This window comes from Schistocerca gregaria, unplaced genomic scaffold, assembly GCF_023897955.1.
Source record: "Schistocerca gregaria isolate iqSchGreg1 unplaced genomic scaffold, iqSchGreg1.2 ptg000229l, whole genome shotgun sequence".
Lineage (NCBI taxonomy): Eukaryota > Metazoa > Arthropoda > Insecta > Orthoptera > Acrididae > Schistocerca > Schistocerca gregaria.
In genome coordinates this window covers 4,659,925-4,667,022 of record NW_026061748.1, presented here as the reverse complement: position 1 = coordinate 4,667,022, position 7,098 = coordinate 4,659,925, and positions in this window count along the sequence as shown.

Genomic DNA, 7,098 nt, shown 5'->3' with positions numbered 1-7,098 from the left:
GCGACATAGCTTTGCAGACGATAAATGTAACCGTTTCAGAGAGTAGAGCGGCCAAGGTGACGCTCTGGTTTTAAGTCGATTCGAAACAAATGACGAAAACGGACGGATTTCTCAGGTTTTTACAACATATGAACACTTTTCACATTCTCCCGTGCAACGCGATTGCTAGTCCTCCTTTAATGCAAAATCTTAAGGTCCTAGGTCATGTCATAGCCACCAAAGCCGGCTAAAAAGTGAATAATCGACAACTAAAACATGAATTGTACTACTTCTTACTGGCTATTACTTCAACTTAGAAGCTTCTTCTGTGTTCTACTATGGTTCTTTTTGTGTTTCTGTATACTGCAGCACGCGACATAGCTTTGCAGACGATAAATGTAACCGTTTCAGAGAGTAGAGCGGCCAATGTGACGCTCTGGCTTTAAGTCGATTCGACGACAAATGACGAAAACGGACGGATTTCTCAGGTTTTTACTACATATGAACACTTTTCACATTCTCCCGTGCAACGCGTCTGCTAGTCCTCCTTTCATGCAAAATCTTAAGGTCCTAGGTCATGTCCAAGCTACCAATGCCGGCTAAAATGTGAATAATCGACAACTAAAACTTGAATTGTATTACTTCTTACTGGCTATTACTTCAACTTAGAAGCTTCCTCTGTGTTCTACTATGGTGCTTTTAGTGTCTCCGCATACCGCAGCACGCGACATAGCGTTGCAGACGACAAATGTAACCGTCTCAGAGAGAAAAGCGGCCAATGTGACGATCTGGCTTTTTAGTCGATTCGATAACAAATGACGAAAACGGACGGATTTCTCAGGTTTTTACTACATATGAACACTTTTCACATTCTCCCGTGCAACGCGGCTGTTAGTCCTCCTTTCATGCAAAATCTTATGGTCCTAGGTCATGTCATAGCCACCAAAGCCGGCTAAAAAGTGAATAATCGACAACTAAAACTTGAATTGTACTACTTCTTACTGGCTATTACTTCAACTTAGAAGCTTTTTCTGTGTTCTACTATGGCGCTTTTAGTGTTTCCGCATATCGCAGCACGCGACATAGCTTTGCAGACGATAAATGTAACCGTTTCAGAGAGAAGAGGGGCCAAGGTGACGATCTGGCCTTAAGTCGATTCGATAACAAATGACGAAAACAGACGGATATCTCAGGTTTTTACTACATATGAACACTTTTCACATTCTCCCGTGCAACGCGGCTGCTAGTCCTCCTTTCATGCAAAATCTTAAGGTCCTAGGTCATGTCCAAGCCACCAAAGCCGGCTAAAAAGTGAATAATCGATAACTAAAACTTGAATTGTACTACTTCTTACTCTCTATTACTTCAATATAGAAGCTTCCTCTGTGTTCTACTATGGTGCTTTTAGTGTTTCCGCATACTGCAGTACGCGACATAGCTTTGCAGACGATAATTGAACCGTTTCAGAGAGGAGAGCGGCCAATGTGACGATCTGGCTTTAAGTCGATTCGAAAACAAATGACGAAAACGGACGGATTTCTCAGGTTTTTACTACATATGAACACTTTTCACATTCTCCCGTGCAACGTGGCTGTTAGTCCTCCTTTCATGCAAAATCTTATGGTCCTAGGTCATGTCATAGCCACCAAAGCCGGCTAAAAAGTGAATAATCGACAACTAAAACATGAATTGTACTACTTCTTACTGGCTATTACTTCAACTTAGAAGCCTCTTCTGTGTTCTACTATGGTTCTTTTTGTGTTTCTGCATACTGCAGCACGCGACATAGCTTTACAGACGATAAATGTAACCGTTTCAGAGAGTAGAGCGGCCAAGGTGACGCTCTGGCTTTAAGTCGATTCGATGACAAATGACGAAAACGGACGGATTTCTCAGGTTTTTACTACATATGAACACTTTTCACATTCTCCCGTGCAACGCGTTTGCTAGTCCTCCTTTCATGCAAAATCTTAAGGTCCTAGGTCATGTCCAAGCTACCAAAGCCGGCTAAAATGTGAATAATCGACAACTAAAACTTGAATTGTACTATTTCTTACTGGCTATTACTTCAACTTAGAAGCTTCTTCTGTGTTCTACTATGGTGCTTTTAGTGTTTCGGCATACCGCAGCACGCGACATAGCTTTGCAGACGATAAGTGTAACCGTTTCAGAGAGAAGAGCGGCCAATGTGACGATCTAGCCTTAAGTCGATTCGATAACAAATGACGAAAACGGACGGATTTCTCAGGTTTTTACTACATATCAACACTTTTCACATTCTCCCGTGCAACGTGTCTGCTAGTCCTCCTTTCATGCAAAATCATGTGGTCCTAGGTCATGTCCAAGCCACCAAAGCCGGCTAAAAAGTGAATAATCGACAACTAAAACTTCAATTTTACTACTTCTTACTGGCTATTGCTTCAACTTAGAAGCTTCTTCACTGTTCTACTATGGTGCTTTTAGTGTCTCCGCATACCGCAGCACGCGACATAGAGTTGCAGACGACAAATGTAACCGTCTCAGAGAGAAAAGCGGCCAATGTGACGATCTGGCTTTAAGTCGATTCGATAACAAATGACGAAAACGGACGGATTTCTCAGGTTTTTACTACATATGAACACTTTTCACTTTCTCTCGTGCAACGCGGACGCTAGTCCTCCTTTCATGCAAAATCTTATGGTCCTAGGTCATGTCCAAGCCAACAAAGCCGGCTAAAAAGTGAATAATCGTCAACTAAAACTTCAATTTTACTACTTCTTACTGGCTATTGCTTCAACTTAGAAGATTCTTCAGTGTTCTACTATGGAGCTTTTAGTGTCTCCGCATACCGCAGCACGCGACATAGCTTTGCAGACGATAAATGTAACCGTCTCAGAGAGAAAAGTGGCCAATGTGACGATCTGGCTTTAACACGATTCGATAACAAATGACGAAAACGGACGGATTTCTCAGGTTTTTAATACATATGAACACTTTTCACATTCTCCCGTGCAACGCGGCTGTTAGTCCTCCTTTAATGCAAAATCTTATGGTCCTAGGTCATGTCCAAGCCACCAAAGCCGGCTATAAAGTGAATAATCGACAACTAAAACTTCAATTTTACTACTTCTTACTGGCTATTGCTTCAACTTAGAAGCTTCTTCAGTGTTCTACTATGGTGCTTTTAGTGTCTCCGCATACCGCAGCACGCGACATAGCTTTGCAGACGATAAATGTAACCGTCGCAGAGAGAAAAGCGGCCAATGTGACGATCTGGCATTAAGACGATTCGATAACAAATGACGAAAACGGACGGATTTCTCAGGTTTTTACTACATATGAACACTTTTCACATTCTCCCGTGCAACGCGGCTGTTAGTCCTCCTTTCATGCAAAATCTTATGGTCCTAGGTCATGTCCAAGCCACCAAAGCCGGCTAAAAAGTGAATAATCGACAACTAAAACTTCAATAGTACTACTTCTTACTGGCTATTGCTATAACTTAGAAGCTTCTTCAGTGTTCTACTATGGTGCTTTTAGTGTCTCCGCATACCGCAGCACGCGACATAGATTTGCGGACGATAAATGTAACCGTCTCAGAGAGAAAAGCAGCCAATGTGACGATCTGGCTTTAAGACGATTCGATAACAAATGACGAAAACGGACGGATTTCTCAGGTTTCTACTACATATGAACACTTTTCACATTCTCCGGTGCAACGTGGCTGCTAGTCTTCCTTTCATGCAAAATTTTATTGTTCCACCTCATGTCCAAGCCACCAAAGCCGGCTAAAAAGTGAATAATCGACAACTAAAACTTGAATGGTACTACTTCTTACTGGCTATTACTTCAACATAGAAGCATCTTCAGTGTTCTACTATGGTGCTTTTAGTGTTTCCGCATAATGCAGCACGCGACATAGCTTTCTAGACGATAAATGTAACCGTTTCAGAGAGAAGAGCGACCAATGTGACGATCTGGCTTTAAGTCGATTCGATAACAAATGACGAAAACGGACGGATTTCTCAGGTTTTTACTACATATGAACACTTTTCACATTATCCCGTGCAACGCGGCTGCTAGTCCTCGTTTCATGCAAAATCTTATGGTCCTAGGTCATGTCCAAGCCACCAAAGCCGGCTAAAATGTGAATAATCGACAACTAAAACTTGAATTGTATTCCTTCTTACTGGCTATTACTTCAACTTAGAAGCTTCTTCTGTGTTCTACTATGGTGCTTTTAGTGTCTCCGCATACCGCAGCACGCGACATAGCGTTGCAGACGATAAATGTAACCGTCTCAGAGTGAAAAGCGGCCAATGTGACGATCTGCCTTTAAGTCGATTCGATAACAAATGACGAAAACGGACGGATTTATCAGGTTTTTACTACATATGAACACTTTTCACATTCTCCCGTGCAACGCGGCTGCCAGTCCTCCTTTCATGTAAAATCTTATGGTCCCAGATCATGTCCAAGCCACCAAAGACGGCTAAAAAGTGAATAATCGACAACTAAAACTTCAATTGTACTACTTCTTACTGGCTATTACTTCAACTTAGAAGCTTCTTCTGTGTTCTACTATGGTGCTTTTAGTGTTTCCGCATACTGCAGCACGCGACATTGCTTTGCAGACGATAAATGTAACCGTTTCAGAGAGTAGAGCGGCTAATGTGACTATGTGGCTTTAAGTCGATTCGATAACAAATGACGAAAACGGACGGATTTCTCAGGATTTTACTACATATCAACACTTTTCACATTCTCCCGTGCAACGCGTCTGCTAGTCCTCCTTTCATGCAAAATCTTATGGTCCTAGGTCATGTCCAAGCCACCAAAGCCGGCTAAAAAGTGAATAATCGACAACTAAAACTTGAATTGTACTACTTCTTACTGGCTATTACTTCAACTTTGAAGTTTCTTCTGTGTTCTACTATGGTGCTTTTAGTGTCTCCGCATACCGCAGCACGCGACATAGCTTTGCAGACGATAAATGTAACCGTCTCAGAGAGAAAAGCGGCCAATGTGACGATCTGGCTTTAAGTCGATTCGATAACAAATGACGAAAACGGACGGATTTCTCAGGTTTTTACTACATATGAACACTTTTCATATTCTCCCGTGCAACGTGGCTGTTAGTCCTCCTTTCATGCAAAATCTTATGGTCCTAGGTCATGTCCAAGCCAACATAGCCGGCTAAAAAGTGAATAATCGACAACTAAAACTTCAATTGTACTACTTCTTACTGGCTATTGCTTCAACTTAGAAGCTTCTTCAGTGTTCTACTATGGTGCTTTTAGTGTCTCCGCATACCGCAGCACGCGACATAGCTTTGCAGACGATAAATGTAACCGTCTCAGAGAGAAAAGCGGCCAATGTGACGATCTGGCTTTAAGACGATTCGATAACAAATGACGAAAACGGACGGATTTCTCAGGTTTTTACTACATATGAACACTTTTCACATTATCCCGTGCAACGCGGCTGCTAGTCCTCGTTTCATGCAAAATCTTAAGGTCCTAGGTCATGTCCAAGCCACCAAAGCCGGCTAAAATGTGAATAATCGACAACTAAAACTTGAATTGTATTCCTTCTTACTGGCTATTACTTCAACTTAGAAGCTTCTTCTGTGTTCTACTATGGTGCTTTTAGTGTCTCCGCATACCGCAGCACGCGACATAGCGTTGCAGACGATAAATGTAACCGTCTCAGAGTGAAAAGCGGCCAATGTGACGATCTGCCTTTAAGTCGATTCGATAACAAATGACGAAAACGGACGGATTTATCAGGATTTTACTACATATGAACACTTTTCACATTCTCCCGTGCAACGCGGCTGCCAGTCCTCCTTTCATGTAAAATCTTATGGTCCCAGATCATGTCCAAGCCACCAAAGACGGCTAAAAAGTGAATAATCGACAACTAAAACTTCAATTGTACTACTTCTTACTGGCTATTACTTCAACTTAGAAGCATCTTCTGCGTCCTACTATGGTGCTTTTAGTGTTTCCGCATACTGCAGCACGCGACATTGCTTTGCAGACGATAAATGTAACCGTTTCAGAGAGTAGAGCGGCTAATGTGACTATGTGGCTTTAAGTCGATTCGATAACAAATGACGAAAACGGACGGATTTCTCAGGATTTTACTACATATCAACACTTTTCACATTCTCCCGTGCAACGCGTCTGCTAGTCCTCCTTTCATGCAAAATCTTATGGTCCTAGGTCATGTCCAAGCCACCAAAGCCGGCTAAAAAGTGAATAATCGACAACTAAAACTTGAATTGTACTACTTCTTACTGGCTATTACTTCAACTTTGAAGTTTCTTCTGTGTTCTACTATGGTGCTTTTAGTGTCTCCGCATACCGCAGCACGCGACATAGCTTTGCAGACGATAAATGTAACCGTCTCAGAGAGAAAAGCGGCCAATGTGACGATCTGGCTTTAAGTCGATTCGATAACAAATGACGAAAACGGACGGATTTCTCAGGTTTTTACTACATATGAACACTTTTTACATTCTCCCGTGCAACGTGGCTGTTAGTCCTCCTTTCATGCAAAATCTTATGGTCCTAGGTCATGTCCAAGCCAATATAGCCGGCTAAAAAGTGAATAATCGACAACTAAAACTTCAATTGTACTACTTCTTACTGGCTATTGCTTCAACTTAGAAGCTTCTTCAGTGTTCTAGTATGGTGCTTTTAGTGTCTCCGCATACCGCAGCACGCGACATAGCTTTGTAGACGATAAATGTAACCGTCTCAGAGAGAAAAGCGGCCAATGTGACGATCTGGCTTTAAGTCGATTCGATAACAAATGACGAAAACGGACGGATTTCTCAGGTTTTTAATACATATGAACACTTTTCACATTCTCCCGTGCAACGCGGCTGTTAGTCCTCCTTTCATGCAAAATCTTAAGGTCCTAGGTCATGTCCAAGCCACCAAAGCCGGCTAAAAAGTGAATAATCGACAACTTAAACTTCAATTGTACTACTTCTTACTGGCTACTGCTTCAACTTAGAAGCTTCTTCAGTGTTCTACTATGGTGCTTTTAGTGTCTCCGCATACCGCAGCACGCGACATAGCTTTGCAGACGATAAATGTAACCGTCTCAGAGAGAAAAGCGGCCAATGTG